Source organism: Gigantopelta aegis, chromosome 1 (assembly GCF_016097555.1).
Source record: "Gigantopelta aegis isolate Gae_Host chromosome 1, Gae_host_genome, whole genome shotgun sequence".
In the NCBI taxonomy this organism is placed as follows: Eukaryota; Metazoa; Mollusca; class Gastropoda; order Neomphalida; family Peltospiridae; genus Gigantopelta; species Gigantopelta aegis.
In genome coordinates, this window is record NC_054699.1 from 11,575,207 (window position 1) to 11,595,104 (window position 19,898).

Below are 19,898 nucleotides of genomic sequence, written 5' to 3' on the forward strand. Positions count from 1 at the left end.
ATATACTGTTTGTGCACTTATAGGTAGTTGTTATAGTAACTACGGAAATAAATGACTGAGTTGATCAAGACAACCATATCACAAACCAGTGAAGCATGTTTCACAGCTAGCAAAAATGTTCTTTTGATAAAAGTGTTTGCTGTACCAGCCTTCTGTTGATGTTGTTTTCTTTTTTTTTTTTATAAATATATGGCATTTCTGCTGATTATTGTTTGATAAATATGTATTTACAAATAACACTTTGTATTACAAAATAACGTGGGGGGATACAGCTGTTTTAACAACAGTATATAAACGTGGCTATTAAGATATTATCTTTGCCGTTTTAGAGTTTGGTCACAGTGGCATAACATGTCATTAGACCATCCATATTATATACTAGTACACAGTGTTGTGTGTGTGTGGTTTTTTGTATGAAAGTGTACGTGAATGTATGCTAATTGTTGGTGATATTTATTATCATGCTTTGAACAGTATGTGCAGACTTTTGGTATAGTATAACATGCAACAAGACTTGCAACTGTAGAGACAGGACTGAGATTTGTAACAAGAGAGGAGGTCAGTGTACAGCTTGTCCAGATGGGTGGACTGGAACAGCGTGCGATAGTAAGTTACCTCAAGTTGTATGGCATTATAATGAAAATATAATCATGTATGTTATCAATAGGATAAAACCAACACAAACACACAGACGCGCACAAACACACACATATGTATATATATATATATATATATATATATATATATATAATTTTTCTCACGTCATGTAAATATTTAGAGTATGTTTTTATGAGTGAACATTGTGGTCGCAATCAGCTTAGCTCTATGCCCATGTACCTAGATGTAATGTAACTGTTATTTGCTTTATAGTAAGCAATATTAATATGTTGTTTCCGCCAGGATATAGTTACAAATTAGGCAGCAATCTGAAACAATATATAAATGAATGAATAATGATTTATTTTCGCATATATTAAGTGTTTTTGCTAATGTCTTGTGTCTTTATGCAGTTAAATCCAACATGTCAATAAAGCATTTTAAACAAAAGGAAGAACACAGTGTTACATTGATACACAATTCAACGAGGTATGAATTTGACGTTTATAAAACGAAATGTGACTAATGTCACCTTCCTTTGCAAATACATTTTAGTAGAAATTGTATGTTTTTGCGAGTGTAATAATAAAAAAACATTTCATCTGCTATCAGAAGAATTGTATTTTACACAGAATGTGTTGAGGGGAAATACGGAGAACACTGTAATCAGACTTGCGACAACTGCAGGGACAAACAATGTGATCGTTTGACTGGATCTTGTCTTGGTGGATGTGCTGCTGGGTTTACTAAACCTGAGACTGGCTGTACAGAGAAACGTATGTAAATATACCATGTATTAAATAAGCCCCCACAATACAAATACATCGTTTGAAGCAACTATGTGAAATCTGGCAACGTCGCTGGTATCATATCAGCAATTGACTACATTTCACTAGGGGCATTGTATATCAAAACAAATTATCTTTCTGATTTGCTGTAACTTTAAATGACAAAGACACTGCACATTTATATTTTGTCAACGAAGGAAAAAGTGTACCTTCTTGGCAGATATTCGACCTTTCGTATACAGATATGATATTTTCCTTTTCAAAATTCTGAATATTTTGCATATTCCAGTTGAGTCAGATACACACGATAACAAGGCTGGCACTATAAACACAGGTCTAGCCATTGCGACAGGACTATCTATGGCTTTCCTTGTTATGGGCGCCATTGTTTCAGTATGGTACGTATATAGCTGATTTTTTAATTTGACTTATTCATTCTGTAATCAATGAATTGAACGAAAACATCAAACATCACTGTTGCTCTTCAAAAATAAAAACAAAGGAATGCAAATGTGTATAGTGACAGGTGACAAGCGTAATTGATAATAGACGCACACGAATTTGTAAAAAATATCTATATATTTGTGTTTGGTGAAATTAGAGATGCATGATGGGAAAGCAAAACTGAGCATTAACAAGCCAATTGATAATGTATTTCAATGTATAGACACATATCTGCCTTTATAGTAATATCGACATAGAAGTCAAATTTCGTATAGTTGTCATTGCAACATTCAAACCTAACAAATTTATTTTAAGAGCATATCCCATAAGCACTGTGTGGAGAAATAGTTTAGACGGTTTGTTTGATGGAAAGATTTGAATATATTGAATATATAGGCTCACATTGCATCAACCGTTTTTGGAAGCTATTTAAATTCGATTCCACACCAGTAACGTTTGATATCTCTATCCCCCCCCCCCCCACACCCCACCGCCCTAATAAAAAACGAAAACAAACCCCCCCCAAAACACACACACACACACACACACACACACACACACACACACACACACACACAAAAACACCTATGAAATTAATGTATACATTTAGTAAATTAATTATGCATTTTAATATATTGAACACATAGGTTCACACTGCATGCAACACCAAAGGTTTTCTGGTAGGTAATTTAAATTTTGTCTTACCACAGTAACTTTTGAAATTCACTTTCGAAAATTAATATCAATATTTAGTAAATTAATACTAAAATAATCATACACACCTATCAAATAAGTGTACCAAAGAATAAGCATATATTGCAGGTATATTAGACGCCTAAAAGCGAGACAGACACATGGTGAACGAGACGGCTTTAAAAGGAATGCGAACCACACAAATGATCGAGAATACGAAGATGTTGGAGCACAAAACATTGATTCCGGTAATGAAGCTGACAATGTCACTAACACACTAGAGTGTCCTCGACAGGGAAGCCATAGTACCTCAACTCAGTCACGTGATCAGAATCCACAAGATGGTGGCAACGAGAGTGGTTACGTTAATGCAGAGCAAGATATTCAAATGAATGTATATGAAACATTTGATACTTCGACAGATACGACTTCACAGAATGTCTATGAAAAAATAACTGGTATATAATACCAGTAAATTCTCGTTTAGCCAATCTGTTCACAACATTTAGCTATACATCTGCACCTAATCATGGCCTGGCTAGAAGCAATTATACACTATTAAATAAGTACTGATATGCATTTAGTTATGTAATGTTGATAATTATTAGTTATTTTGAAGAGCATATGCACGTGTAACTGTGACATATGGATTTTAATATTCCATGGTATGGCATGAGCAATATGTGTTCTACAATATTGTCAATATTGTAATATCGATGCATCTTTCGGCAAACGTTTGTGAAATAACAAGCCAATCATTTTTCTATGAGAATGATTTTGATAAAATCTTATTTAATCGTCATTTCTATTAGCTTAAAGTGTTAATGATCTACAAACGCATTATGGAATATCAAAGACAAGCTGGATCAATTAAATATCATGTTTACTTATGCCAGTGCTACTATTATCTAAGATCGTGTGAATTATGAAACAGAGTGAAGCCGAAAACATTGATGTTAACGAAACAAATGTGTGAATACAAATAGAAATGTGAAACTAGTGTTAATTGGACACATAACGTGAAGGATTCCTATGTAGATGGAACATATTTTTTTACCAGGAAAAACAATATATGTAAAATATTCGACTGCTATTCGTCAGACGACCTTCGTTTCATCTTTCTTCTTTTCTTTTTCTCTTTTTCTTTTGTTTTGGTTTGGTTTTGTTTTTGTTTTTGTTTTGTTGTTTTGTTGGGGGTTTTCTGTTGTTGTTTTTTGTTTTGTAGTTTTTTTGTTTTTGCATTTACCATAGTTCGACCCCCAGTAGCCAATGTATGTTTCGTTCTAGGTTGTCCTTAAACATCTATAGTAATCTATTTTGATCAATCGTTTCATCTCTTATATTTACTAAGTGGTGAAATAATCGTACGTTTATACACCAAAATAAGAATGGCTCACAATGTGTATCAGGTCAGGTGTTAGTCCAGGGAGTTATGCAAATTTGCTTCTTTTTTTTTCTTCTTTTTTTTTTTTTTTCTTTTTTTGCTTAAGTTAGTAGAATGTATTTCGTATTATTCTTAAGACTATCCAGAATTAAAAATACATTGGTAGCATTTGTGTCGGTCATTTGATCATGAGAGTGATCTTGAAGTTAAAAATAGTCATCATTTTAGGGTAATTTTAGGGTAATTTACATATATTTGTATTCCCTGTTAACATATAAATAGAATATGTGTGTCTATTTGCATTTTTTTAAAAGTCAATGAACTCGCTGAGAACATTTTGTTTAGCCATTTGGACATACCCGCCATCTTAAAATTCAAAATACCCGTCACTTGACCATCAACAACAATTTCGATATATCGTTACATTTATCAGCTCAGTGAATAAATGTGTACAAATAGAAAATTGTTGTCTGACCTAGGCAGTCATCTCGAAAATCAAAATGGCCACCAATATATATTTTCCATTTTTAGCAACTCCTGATTAACATAGAAATACAATATTATTTGTCTATATACATTTCTGTGGTCATGAATTTATTGGTGACATTTTTAGTCCTCCAATCATGACAATCATCTTGAGATTCAAAATGGGCACCATTTGAGTGTATGTTTCGTATATCTTAACGTATGACTTAGAAACACTATTTAGTTTTCTATGTACATTGCTAGGGTCAATGAATTAATTGGTGACATGTTTATAATCATCTTCGAAATTCAAAATTGCCAAATAATTTTCCTCTTCGTCCACACACATTTTACATGAACTAATTAAAATATTCCATTACTAATTATTTTCATGTTTTAGATATTAAACTAATCAAATAGAGGAACTTACTAATTGTAAACAGTAATTCACAATTTGACAATTGCTACGTTTTGTATACAAAGTGGCTACAACATTTAATATCTGGCTAATAAAATGTTGTTTAAATTGACCACTTTTTGATAATTTCAAATGTTCTTCATATCTGAAAATTGTCTCAAACTAATTTCTTTCCCTGATTGGGTATCTACTTTGTGATGGCAGCGACCATCACCAGTAGCAAGTGTAGTGTTTTGTACATTGCAGGTTGTGTTCCTGACAGGTTCATCTACCTGAACATTTGCATGTACCATAGTTGCATCTGATCAGTTCTGTCACAGTCTTTGGTACAGATTGCACCTCCAATATATATTATTCTCATTCACCTAACCATGGATCTTGAGCTGGAATATTTTCTTGTGGATCTGCTCTTTGGGTATGCTACCCCAGAGGTAATATGTGGCAATGTTTACACACGTTGGATTGGTGATGGCTGGCTTCTTTCCTCTCAGAATAGCTGCAATAGTTGTACAAATGACCCTTGAGTTTAGAACTATGCAGTAAAATATTCAAATTTTTACTGTCCTCTGTGTACGGTTCATCATCAATTCCAAACTGGCGAAGAGCTACAGATATAGAGGGTGGATATATCCCAAAGACATCTAATGATCTGTTTTTTGCCATTTCCACCAATGTGTCCCTTTGTGTCACGCCCAGTTACTGTATGAAAACCTTCTACTGTTAAGATTTCTTTCTGAACTCAGTTCATTATGAATTAGTTCTATGTTGATCTGGTTGTGATTTACGCCTGTGCCTATAATTATGTATTGGGACCCATGTGTGTAATCTTCCCAGGATCATAACCCAACAGTCTGTGTCTGCTGTAGAAGTTCACTGCATATCTGCCAGATATGGTGTCAGCGATCACAAGCACGTCCTGAATCCATTGATTTACTTTATCTTTACCACAGAACAATATTTATACAATATGACATTAGATAGTTCCACGAACAAGGCTGCCTATTTTCGAAGCTATTTTAGTGCTACGATATTGTAAAGCTGTCAAAGGCCATGATGTGACAGTAACATGCGTCAAAGCCTACGTCGGTTTTACGATATCGTAGTGCTACGCTAACTTCGAAAATGTTGGCCTAGGTAGTGGGGATCACTTGTATGTCCAGGATGCTACCTACCAATGACATAGATATACACATGTTCATCTCATAATACATCTGGCAGATAAGTTTATACAGACTCAATAAAAGATGTTCTCTGAAATGTACCAAAATGACATCTTACCACAGGTGTCAGTACAAACAAACAGGAGCAGACATGCTCATGATTCCTCAAACACCTGAAGTAATCCTGCCAGGAAATGAGGTGGATTTCAGCATCAGAGACACAAGACTGTTGGGTTTTCATCACGAGGTAGATTCACCGTAGGCCTAGATCACAAGCAGATCAACCTGCAACCATTTTATAATGAACTGTGTCTAGAGATGGACTCAAAAGAACACATTGGTGAACATTAGTAAAGAGAATTCAATATATCCACAAAAGCTCCACGGATAACACTGATGCCAGCTTGGAATCGGCTATGAACCATAGACAGAGGTCAGTGCAAATGTGAAGATTTTACAGCATGGAACCAAGCACAACTGATGCAGCTGCTCTTGAGATGAAAGAAGTTCAAGAAGCCATCACCAAACCAAAGTGTAGAAACACTGCCACATATCGCTGGGACATGGAAACAGCATACCCAAAGGCAACATATCCAAGCAAATACCTGAGGTCAGGATTCCAGGCTACATCCAGATATCCTTAATCCATGCATACTTGGTTGGGTCTTCGGGGTTGGTCTATTTGTGTCTGTAATTTTTTAGTTGATCAGATGCAACTGGTGTCAGTAAATTTTCAGTACCTTTAGCGTAAGCATACTATGACAGATGAAGTAGATGTCTACTATGCTATTATGGATTATTATTTACAATAGGTATCTTCCTTTATTTCATGAGATTAAAATATAGAACATATAACTCATTAATATTGCAACATTTTAATTATTTGACCTAAAAATGTACTTAGGAACACAAACTTGTATTTATAAATATGATTTACCAAATGATTAATTTAATTGTCATTTTAAATTGCCATATGACAGGCATTTTAACTTTTACGACGTTTGCCATGACTGGATGACTATTAATCTAAACTATTAGATTCATTGACTACTGAAACGTACATAGACAACAAAACAGTGTTTCTACATTAATCTGACGTGGTAGCCATTTTGAATTTTAAGATGGTTGCCATAACTGAATGACCATATAAATGAATCCATCCAATTCATGAACGACAGAAATGTGCATAGAAAAATAAATTGTGATTTCCTGTTAACTGGGAGTTGAGATATTTGACAAATATATTAAAATGAGAGTCATTATGATTTTCAAGATGGCTGCCAAGATCAGGCAACAATTATCTTTTTTACAAAATAATCGACTGAGAGCATATATGTTAACCAAGATCAAAAATATTGTTCTGTGTTAAGTGGGAGTAAAGATAGAGAGAGAAAAAAATCACGATGGTTGCGATGATCAGGCCCCGTGCTTATAAACCTTAAAGTCTAGACTTTAATAAAGTCCAGACTTTAACGTCATGGCAACGCCATTCAAATAGCATTACGTTAAAGTCTGGACTTTATTAAAGTCTAGACTTTAAGTTTTATAAGCACGGGCCCAGAAGAATAATAAAACAATATCTTTGAATTCACTGACATAAAATGTTTTAATAGACCCCCAAAAATATATTTATATGTTAAATGGGATTGGAGATATATAAAGAAAATATATGAAAATGACGGTCATTTTGCATATCAAGATGACTGACATGATAGTGGTCAGAAAATATTGCTACCAATGGATTTCGTGTTCAGTTATTAGCTTGATCAAAAATCAAAAATGCAACCTTCAAAACTTGAACATAACTATCTGGACTCTGTCGTTTAAAAGAATGTCAATGGGTTCTTTTATTGCCTTGCGTCTGTGAAACTATCAGGATATCCACGTCCCTCCAGTGACCCAGAGTCCCATGGTGTATATCGTCCTTCCTAAGAAACACCTAGTAGACTACCTACGGTATTACACATAAGCTATCGTGTACATTTATGTTTGTCATGAAGCTATAATATATATTAGGCAGAACATATTGTAAATATTGGTCAATATTTTAAACTTTTTTACGTATTGTAAATATTGGACAACGCTGTTAACTTTGCACATATTGTAATTATTGATCAATACTGTTAACTTTGTATATATATAAATATTGATCAACATTGTTAACTTTGTGCATATTGCAAATTTTGTCAACATTGTTAACTTTGTATATATTGTACATTTTGGTCAAACAATGTAAACATTGGACATATTGTAAATAATGGTGAACAACCTTGTTAACTTTCTACATAGTGTAAATATGTGTCAACACTGTTAACGTTCTACATATTGTAAAGTTTGGTCAACATTGTTAACTTTGTACATATTGTAAAGTTTGGTCAACACTATAAGGTCTCACCACACAGATGTCATCTGCCATTGAAACCCATGTTAAATTGCTCAACTTCAAATGAAGATTGCCAATTGAACGGGCTATCGTTGGCACTAATAACATACACCATTGCGAACATACATTATAGAAGCATTTATTTTCACTCCAAAATTGAGATCATTTCCATCTCAGTTTTCTGCTATATGACCGCATCTGGCTATAATACCGGACGAAACAGGTGGTTCATTAACCGATTCATCCCGGCTGTTTCTTGCGCTATACACCCTTGTCCAAAAAGTCAATGCACAAAATACAAAATAGCATGGGCAAAACACAACCAGAAGGCTTACCATTAAACATGCACATTGTTTTAATTCTTCAACATTTCCTCGAAGTGAATATGTGAACCATAACCTGTGTCACGATTAGGAACTATAGTGGACCGTCATCAATGAACTCTCACCTGGACGTCATCTGTGTAGAGAGACCTAAACATGTGTATATATTGTCAATATTGGTCAAACAATGTTAACATTGTACATATTGTAAACAATGGTCAAACTCTGTTAAAAACTGATAAGTGACTTTTCAAGTTGTTGTTGTTTGTTGTTGTGTTTTTATGGGTTTTTATAAAATAATATAAGAATATGGTGTGACCTACAGAATTAATCATTATGTATATCCCAGCTATCTGCACATAATCAATTTCAAAACAAATAGGAAACATAACACAGTCCAGAACTAACACAATCTGTTCAATTTGTACTACGAATTAAAAGGAAGACAATACCATTTCGTCTTACTGTATACTGTGTACAGTACATAAGCGACAGATAAAATGAACATCAGTATTACCACAAGCAACGTCTAAATAGATTCACGTACTGTTCATAAAAAAAAAAAAAAAAAAAAAAAAAAAAAAACACAATTGACTATAATATGTGTTATTACCACATGCAAATTAATGTGTTATTAATATACGATGCCATTAAAGTCACATACCACTGCATAGCGTCTAATTTGTTATATGGCTACAGACTAAAGAATAAAATAACAAATCTTATTTTATGCAGTTTTCCTTGAAATGTGGTGACATTATTTACGTTGCAATTTCAATAAATTATATATCAGTGATGGAATTTATCATTATCACGCTACTAGAGTATACGTGCGTAAATGGGCGGGCAAATATCTATAATTTGCACTTCTAGTAATCTGTAGTCCTTCCCACAGGGAACGCCTGTTTATACTATGACATTTACTACATGCTTATTTGTTTTTTTTTAAATTGCACACAGAAATAACGTTGTTTTAGTTTTTATTATTTCCAAAACACTTTTACTTTTCTTCTTACCTCAGTTCAAGCTGAAATTATATATACATATCTGTTTTGTAGGATGATGGGACGGACTATAGGATAGACTGCCAAAGAAAGAGATAGTGGCCCATCCCAACACGTGCCCTCAGTTAGTAAACCTCTCAAAGGCCGACCTCTACCTCTCTCTCTCTCTCTCTCTCTCTCTCTCTCTCTCTCTCTCTCTCTCTCTCTCTCTCTCTCTCTCTCTCTCTCTCTCTCTCTCTCTCTCTCTCTCTCTCTCACACACACACACACACACACACACTACATCGGTAGCCTGAGTAACAAACCTGAAGAAGGGATATAATTTACAAAAGATAAGAAATATAGTATTTTAATAAAATAAATACAAAATGTATTGGTGCATTTTCAGTATTTATGACCTCTGTGGTTACGTCTTGAGAATGCAAAACCAGTATGTATGATAATTCAACCTGATTTAAAGATTGTAGATTTATATCAAAGTTTGGTGGAAGTACGTTAATCGTATACAAGCAACGCATGAAAGTAGCGTGGTCTGATTTGAGGGAGGTTCGAATATAAACTTAATTGGTGTCACCAGGACGATTATTGTCCTTCGACAAATTCAAATTGCCCATTTTACAATAATGTGACCCTCTCGTGACAAAACCGTGGTATCGCACTCGAACCCTCTCCAAAGCTTTATTTGTTGGTGTTTGTCTGGGGCATTACCAAGACGTTTTAAAGGGGTTCGGATAATAATGTGTTTTTTTGTTTCTAATATATGACATTGACAATACCGGAAGAAAAAACACACCTGTAATAGCACACACACCTACCCCCCCCCCCCCCCCCCCCCCTCTCTCTCTCTCTCTCTCTCTCTCTCTCTCTCTCTCTCTCTCTCTCTCTCTCTCTCTCTCTCTCTCTCTCTCTCTCTCTCTCTCTCTATCTCTGTTCTAATAAATATAATATAACAGTGGCATTTTGCTTTAATGCAATGACCTAAAATAACAATTATCCCAAATATGTTTTATTCGCGCTAATTGTCCTAGTTTCATCAGAAATGGGACCCTGGAGACAAATCATGGATAAATCCTCGCCGATGGTAATCCAGACACGATACATTTGCGTCAACTGTTCATTCCTTTTGATTGCCACGCTTATATTCATTGGCGGATTTAAGTAGGGGGGCGACCTACTCCGCTAACGTTTGCAACACTTATATCAATTAAGGTTCAGTGACACGTCCATATGTATACATACCAATTATGTCGGCTGATACATCGTGGACAGTTTACTCCAATCAATGTACGCCATTTCTCCACACGCAACGTGCATCTGAACATAGTTCTGTAGATGATACTAGCTATAAAACAGACATAATTAAACCAGCAAGTTCAAACAAAGTTTTTTTTCTTCACAACACCACTGGTGCAGATCGATTAACTAATCATCGGCTATTGGATGTCAAACATTTGGTAATTCTGAATCGTCATTCGAGGAAAGCCGCTACAGGTTTTTTTCTAATGCAGCAAGAGATCTTTTATATGCACTTTCCCACAGACAGGAAAACATATACCACAGCCTTTGTCCAGTTGTGGTGCACTGGTTAGAACGAGAGAAAAAACAATCAACTGAATGGGTCCACCGAGGTGGTTCGATCCTGCGACGCAAGCACATCAAGCGAGCACTTAACCGACTGAATCCCCTCCCCACCCCAAGCAAGTTCAATACACAGTCGTACAGTTAACAGCTTCAAAGGAACCGAACATCCGAATGTTATCCGATCTACTTTTCGGACTATACATTTGCGAAATCTTGCGATCCAACAGTATTATTTTTTTCTTGTAAAATGTAAAACGTATGCTTTGAAATACATGCCCATAAAACACACACACACACACACACGCGCGCGCACACACACACACACACACACACACACACACACACACACACACACACACACACATATATAAGTAGGGGGTGGGGGCGTCCATATGTATGAACATGTATGTTTAATTATGTGTGTGTGTGTGTGTGTGTGTGTGTGTGTGTGTGTGTGTGTGTGTGTGTGTGTGTGTGTGTGTAACCCGGGGCTTATATAATGACAACACTTCTTGTGGTTCCAATGTTTTATTGTATTTGATAAACATATACAATATAATACAAACATTCCTAACTATCACACATACTACCTTTCACACTTCCGCGCACATGCATAATATAAACTCGCAATTAAGGTAAACTAATTATATCACTATATCCGAATATCAATATAAAATACTATTACAAATAAATATATCTTACCAGACACCCACAATGTCTATTTGATTACACACTTCAAATGCAGCAGTGTATAAAATATATTAAATATCCAACCACTTATCATTGAGGGCGAAACTCAAAAAGAGAAAATGAAGCACAATTTAAAATAATTCTTCTTCTCTACAGTAATACTATAGCAAAATATTCTTTCTATATGTAAACATCAACAGATGGTTTATCTAATTTGCTAATGTAATTAGTGTTATAATGTAATTATTGTTGAGTTCCATGCTTGTGCACGAGGAGGGGTGAAGTTTATTGAGTTGTATACGGAAATGATTATGGATTTAAACTATAATTTTATTACTATTAGACCATTTCCATATACATTTGGACCATGGGGAACCAGAATAATGAATTTGGTGATAATACAAACCCACCTCCATCCCAAAGGACAATAGGTATCTTGCATTCCGAGAGTTTAGTAGATGGGGTCAACCATTTACTCAGATGACCGTTTAGGCCTATGGGACTCTTGGTTTTAATTTAATTTATTTTATTATTATTATTGTTGTGTTGTTGTTGTGGTGGTGGTTGTGGTGGTGGTGGTGGTGGTGGTGGTGTTTTGTGTTGTGGTTGTGTTGTGTTGTGTTGTTTTGTTTTGGTTTCGTTATGGTTGTGGCTGGGGTTGTGTCGTTTTGTGGGACTCTTGGTTTTAATTTATTTTATTTTATTATATTATTATTATTGTTGTTGTTGTTGTTGTTGTGGTTGTGGTGGTGGTGGGTTTTTTGTTGTGGTTGTGTTGTGTTGTGTTTAGCTGTTTTGGTTTGGTTTGGTTTCGTTATGGTTGTGGTTGTGGTTGTGGTTGTGTTGTTTTGTGTTGTGAATCATCTGCTACAGGGTGTTAAAGGAACCCATCTAAACCTTTCCATCAGCAGTAAGGGACATTCCCACATACACGACATGACATCGTTGTTTGGGGTTTGTTGTTGTTGTTGTTTTGGGGGGTTGTTGTTTTTATGTGGGGCTTGTTTGGGTATTACTTTTGACGGTGTGGGTTGTTTTTTTGTTTTTGTTTTTTTATTTTTTTTTTGTTGTTTTTTGTTGTTTTTTGGTTTTATTTGTTTTCTGTTTGGCTTTCGGGGTTTTTTCGTTGTTTTTTTTTATTGTTTTTTTTTATTATTATCATCATCATCATCATCATCATCATCAGTATTACTATTGGTATTATTCGTTTAAAAATATCTTGGTTGTGTGTGTGTATGTGCGCGCGTGCACACGCGCGCGCGTGCGTGCGTGTGTGTGTGTGTGTGTGTGTGTGTGTGTGTGTGTGTGTGTGTGTTTGTTGTTATTCGGTTTACAGGTCGCACTATTGGGAGATGGTACTTGGCCATATGTATTTAATCATTATAGCAGTGTGATCCCTCACCTATTACTCATGGGTCTATTTGGACATCTACACTTAATCCATCATTTGAAAATAGAGCTGCATTAACATTAGATATAACCAATATATTCTAATACGATTTCAACATTTACTATTTGACATCACTTGCATTGAAAACATTTACTGCGGGAATGAGATACCAATATATTTGCACAATTTTATCTAAAACTGTATGTCAAAATTATTAAATGTTTCACATCTAATTCAATAGCCAATGACTAATAATTCGATGTACTCAAACAAAACAAACTTGATATCTAATCTGGATACATATTTTGTTGAAAACAGGCATCACAAAAACTAAAATTAATATTGATGTTCGCTCGATTTTAGTTTTTAAAATAACATGTTCTCTCGAATTACATCTTGAACTTTGGACATTTTTATTATAACAGGGAGGTAACTCCACTTAGATAAAACATTCCCGCCAATTCCCAAATACCACGTGTGCATCCCTCTCGTGTAGTATTGTATGTCAATGATATTAAACAAGAATCATATACACCACAGTTCATTATGATTTTATATTATTCAGTCCATTTACGTAGTCCTAGAATATAACAATGCACGCTAGTAGACGTGTTAACCGCGAGCCAAACATTATGAACCATTACCTGTCTTTTTCGATAATTAATATAGTGACATAATATGAACATTGGATTTATATGCATCCTTTGAATCAATCATGAATTTATTAGCTTATGTTGTCCTTTAGTGGCATGTATGCAACCGGGTGATACCTATTTGTACATCTCGGTAACGCCCACCCTGTTGAACACCGCTGACAATGTCCTGTAATTGTATTACAGTACCCAGTCTCGCAAGGACCACACTCCTCAAAATATGTACCCGAATAGCTATCACTACAAGACGAAACATTCGCAGTGCAGACGACAAATTGATAAGCAACGATCAATGAAAACCGAAACGAAACACATTATAGTCCAAGACCCCGTGATACGAAGCGGTCTTAACGCGAATATCACCTCAAGTGCATACAGTAGTGACGCACATAAGGCGATTGAGAACTATCTATACATTGAATAAGTGTGACAAGACGGTTAACGTGGGTTTATTTGTCTATGTTCCATATCACCTCAAGTGCATACAGTAGTTACGCACATAAGACGATTGAGAACTATCTATACATTGAATATGTGTGACAAGATGGTTAACGTGGGTTTATTTGTCCATGTTCCATATGACCTCAAGTGCATACAGTAGTTACACACATAAGGCGATTGAGAACTATCTATACATTGAATATGTGTGACAACACGGTTAACGTGGGTTTATTTGTTTATTTCCATATGACCGGTGCTACAAATATATCCAGTCTCACGATGACCACACTTATCACAAGATGTACTCTAAAAGCCATCTCTGCAAGCTGGAAAATACCACATAGTAGATACCACAATATAACTTAATGTTTGGGACATTAGCACAAGCACATGCAGAGTAGCTATACTTCAACTATCGATCACAGTATTGCATCATCTAAGAAGGCTGCCAAACTACGCAGTAGTGGATGATGCAAGATGATGAAACAGGTGACGTCACGAAAGCCACCCCTCATGAATAGTTCTGAAACTGATGCAATCTGTCCCACCTTCTAAATGGGTGTGGTCTTCGGTCAATGAACCAGTATACCAAATGTTAGAGAAATATGTGTTATGTTGTTTTTGATTTTTTTTTTCAAAAATAAAACAAATACTGAAAGGCATTTTTCTTAATACAGTCAATAGATATAAAAAGAGAAAGATACATTCATATTTATACACACACATCGCGCGCGCGCACACACACACACACACACACACACGCACTTTTCAAGATACAATACATCTTTAAGTACAACCATATAATACATGTTTAATCCACTGCTTAATACTGTTTATCGCAGTACTTGTCGAACACTACCGCGAGAATAATTAAAGCAACATGCAATTGAAACATCTGGACGGGATCGCGTTATGGTGCAAACGTTACATGAGGGTCTCAAATGAAGGGAGTAATTATATACAACGTTTATATAAGCTGAACGGGTCGAAGTTCATGCTATTCATTACTGCTTGACGTACGACCCTAATTCCTGCTCACTTGAAGAATTTCCGAAATGATGTACAGGGTTAGACTGAAACCGGATACAAACACTCACGTTTGAACTCTAAATGTGATAAAAAAAAACTAAAAAAAAGAAACCCAGAAGCAATTCTGAAGGGAAGAGAAAACACACACACACACACACACACACACACACACACACACACACACACACACACACACACACACCGGCCTCGGTGGCGTCGTGGTTCGGCCATCGGTCTACAGGCTGGTAGGTACTGGGTTCGGATCCCAGTCGAGGCATAGGATGTTTAATCCAGATACCGACTCCAAACCCTGAGTGAGTGCTCCGCAAGGCTCAATGGGTAGGTGTAAACCACTTGCACCGACCAGTGATCCATAACTGGTTCAACAAAGGCCATGGTTTGTGCTATCCTGCCTGTGGGAAGCGCAAATAAAAGATCCCTTGCTGCCTGTTGTAAAAGAGTAGCCTATGTGGCGACAGCGGGTTTCCTCTTAAAAAAAACTGTCAGAATGATCATATGTTTGACGTCCAATAGCCGATGATAAGATAAAAAATCAATGTGCTCTAGTGGCGTCGTTAAATAAAACAAACTTTACTTTTACACACACACACACACACACACACACACACACACACACACACACAATTACAGACATACGTTAACAATTAAGATAATCGCCATACTTTATCAAATCTGTTTTAAATACAGATTAAATATTTTTGCGTGCAAATTCATTAATTTTATTTGAGAAACACATGTGTTCGTTATCCAGAAGCTCAAATCACATCGTGAAGTAGAGATTTACATTATTAAGCATACATACAAGTATCCTTTAGTACTTTTGTTGTTGACATATTTATACTTGTTTTCATGTCAGAGAATGATGAAATACACCCTGAACGTTCAGCTTTACTTTTAAGACATCATTAAAGTTTTAATGAACATAGAACATGACTGCGCAGAACGTAAACTTAAATAATCATTGAAACAAAAATGGTGTTTTGTTTGTTTCGGATTGTAACGCTAGGTGGCGGCGGCGGAGGCGGTAAGCGAGGCCCATCGGACGCTGCGTGGCGGGACGGAGGTTGCGGTGGCAGCGCGCGACGCGGAGGGTGTTGTACGTAGGGGGCGGCGAGGAAGTGCTGCGGGGCGGTGATTTGCTACGATCAGCCGGGAGTGTCTGGCCGTTCATTAAAAACGTCAATCGGTGTCAAGAACTGGTCCACGACCTCCAAGATATTAAAAAGGAATTATTTACGGTCCTAGGTAACACTAGGACGTCAATTACAAAAAGAATAGCGACATCAGACAAACGTGTAAATATGCATGTCACATGGTGTGGCGTCTATATTAACTGGTTAAAGATGTAGCAATACGTTAGGACCAATTAGAAACGTGAACGAACAATTTCTGGATGGACGCAGTCTAGAATTAATTAACAATTTATCTTCGTTTGGTTGATTGGATGAAACATCTTCCAAGATTGCGTAATTAAGTTACATTTTGAAGACTTAAAAGTATTGAGTTTAATTGTCCCTTTGATAGCAAAACTGTATTAACCAGGTCTAATAATAGTAAATACCAATCGGTTTTATGACATGGGTGACATGGGTTATTACAGGCTAAAGTAGTATTCACCTAGCTTAAATACCAAACATCTACACTTCACATTCTTCGAATTTCGAAGTTCATGCCTTGTCCGGTTTTATTACATGTTACATTAAACTGTATTAGCGGGTCGTGGTTATCTTCTCAGCAGTGTCACCCTTTGTGGTCGACGATCATATAAAATCCCCGTAACCTCTGACGATCTGAAACATGCAAATAACACCCAGATTTCATTATGAGAGTAACAATCGCGGTGTCTGGTAAATCTATAATAGGAAAGTGAAATTAACAGATGCGCGCGTGTGTGTGTGTGTGTGTGTGTGTGTGTGTGTGTGTGTGTGTGTGTGTTCTTCGGTATCGCCAGTATCATATATTAGGAATAAAAATTGGTTTGTGCGAGCCTCTGGCTTGATGCGCCGCCGGTTTCGGATCGATCCCCATCCGTGGGCCGATTGGGTTATTTCTCGTTCCAGCGTGTGCACCACAATTTGTATATCAAAGGCCGTGATAACGCATACTACAACAGTTGATATATCCGTACTGGTGCACTGGATGTAATGAGAAATAGTCCAAAAAGGCCCACGAACGGGGATCGATCCTAGACCGACCGCGTATCAGGCGAGAAAAAAGAAGAAGTTGAAGGTCAATATTTCATATAATGAACTTATGAGCAGTAAAAAAATAAGCACACTAAAAAAGAAGCTAAAATTATGAACACAAAAAAGAATCCATCCAACATTCAATCATTTTCAATGGCCACATACATCCCAGTAGAAAACTCGCTGACAAAAACAAAACAAAATGGAGGATTCACAAGTCGAGCACACAAAAGCACGTGCAGTATGCACAAGAGAAACAAACATGTCTTACCGCGTCGTACTCCAGACTGGGAATTTATTTGCCAGAGGGTGGTATGAACTTAAGTGATATAGCATTCAACTGAGGAGCTATGGTTCGCAGGATCAACTGTCATCGATTGATTCAGTGACTAACAGGTACATAAAAAAACCGTGTTGTGTACCCTTCCGTCTATAGGACCGTATTACAAAAGAGTAGCCTTTGTGGCGGTAGTGGGCTCCCTCTCTTTCTATAGACTAAATGCTGAAATATGTTAATACAATTTTGTCTTGTTTAACAACACCACTAGAGCACATCGGTTTATTAATTATCGACTATTGGGTGTCAAATATTGTTGATTTTGACATATAGTCTTACGGAGGAAACCAGCTACATCGTTTCATTAGTAGCAAAGACTCTTTTATATGTATCATCCCACAGACAGGACAGCACATACCACGACCTTTGATAGACAATTTGTGCTATGTGATGTCCTGTCTGGGATGGTGCAAAAGAGCGTTCGTATGCCAATTATGACGTACACAGCTAATTTGGAGACCGCCAACAAATGTAATACATTGTTGCCTGACAGAGGTTCCCCCCAAACAAAAAAAACTCTGAGCTATAAATACACATTATTATTATTATTTGCAAATAGGAGGTGATAAATGTGAAGCTCCCCTATCAAAAAAAAAACAACAACATACAAACAAATAAATAAACGAAAACCCAAACACACAAACAAGCATACAATAAATAAATACATTAAATAAACAATTAATTAAAAAAGGACGAAAAAAACCCCCAATATACAAATAACAAAAACAAAAATAAAAACAAAACAACAACAAAAACAAAAATAAAAATAAAGCAAGCCAACAACAAAAACACCACCACCAACACCACCACCACCACACAACAACAACAACAACAAAATAACATTCTTTGTTTTAAATGCCATAATATGAGTCCTGCGTTCCTGCAGTTATATTAAATATGTTACACTTTTTTTTCATGGTCGTTCTCCCTATGCGTCTAGAAGCATTTCTTATATCAGTTATATTAGAAAAGTTAACATTATCGGCAATGGGAATTTATTTGGCTCAACAGAACCATGCCAATGTGGCACAGACTACGTCTCCTTAACGACAATTTCCTCTCGTTTCAACTGATCAGTCTGCAACCCCATGTTTCATTGTTTTGTTTTGTGCATGGCATACATTAATTAGTGTGCTAGTGTGTAAAATAAAGGCGATATGCAATGAAGTGGTATTCCCATCTTTAGGTAGTCCCACTTGTGACTTCTGGAATCAGCGTCAAGCATAACTGTCTGCTAGAATTGGCTGCTGCTTTTCAGCAAGGTCACGACGGTGCTACCAGACATGAAGCTTAATGGATTCTTTCTTGTTGTTTGGAATTTAATCGTATGTGTTGTCGGATCGCAAGGTAACTATTTTATATCGACTCAGTTGGACGTGAACTCATTTCATATCTATGTTCGTACTATAATAATTTCCATCCCATCGGCCCATACATGTCAACTCTTACGGATCACCCTAGTTCATAAAAATAAACTCGAATGTAAATGCTCAGCAAAGTGCAATAATTCGAGTTGTATTTTTTTTATGAACTAGGATCAAATTCCTTACGGGTAACACGCATTTTCAGGGTTTTATTTTATGTTTTCATTATTATTATTTTTACATGACTCGTTATCATCTAAGTAAGCCATCCTTCGTGATCCTTCGTGATTTTCGTTGTCCTTCGTTACAACATGGAAGAGTTGGCTAATGCCGTTTTGGATGAATTTGGATTTCATTACGTCATTAAACCAAAACAATTACACATTATTGATTCCATTTTGAATTTGAAGGATACATTTGGGGTGTTGTCGACAGGATACGGCAAAAGTATGTGCTACGTACTGCCTCTTCTTATGAGACGACCCCTGTAACTGCTGCACAAGGCGGAATCGCCCAGTCTCGAAATAGATCGCCGAGATTTGTAATT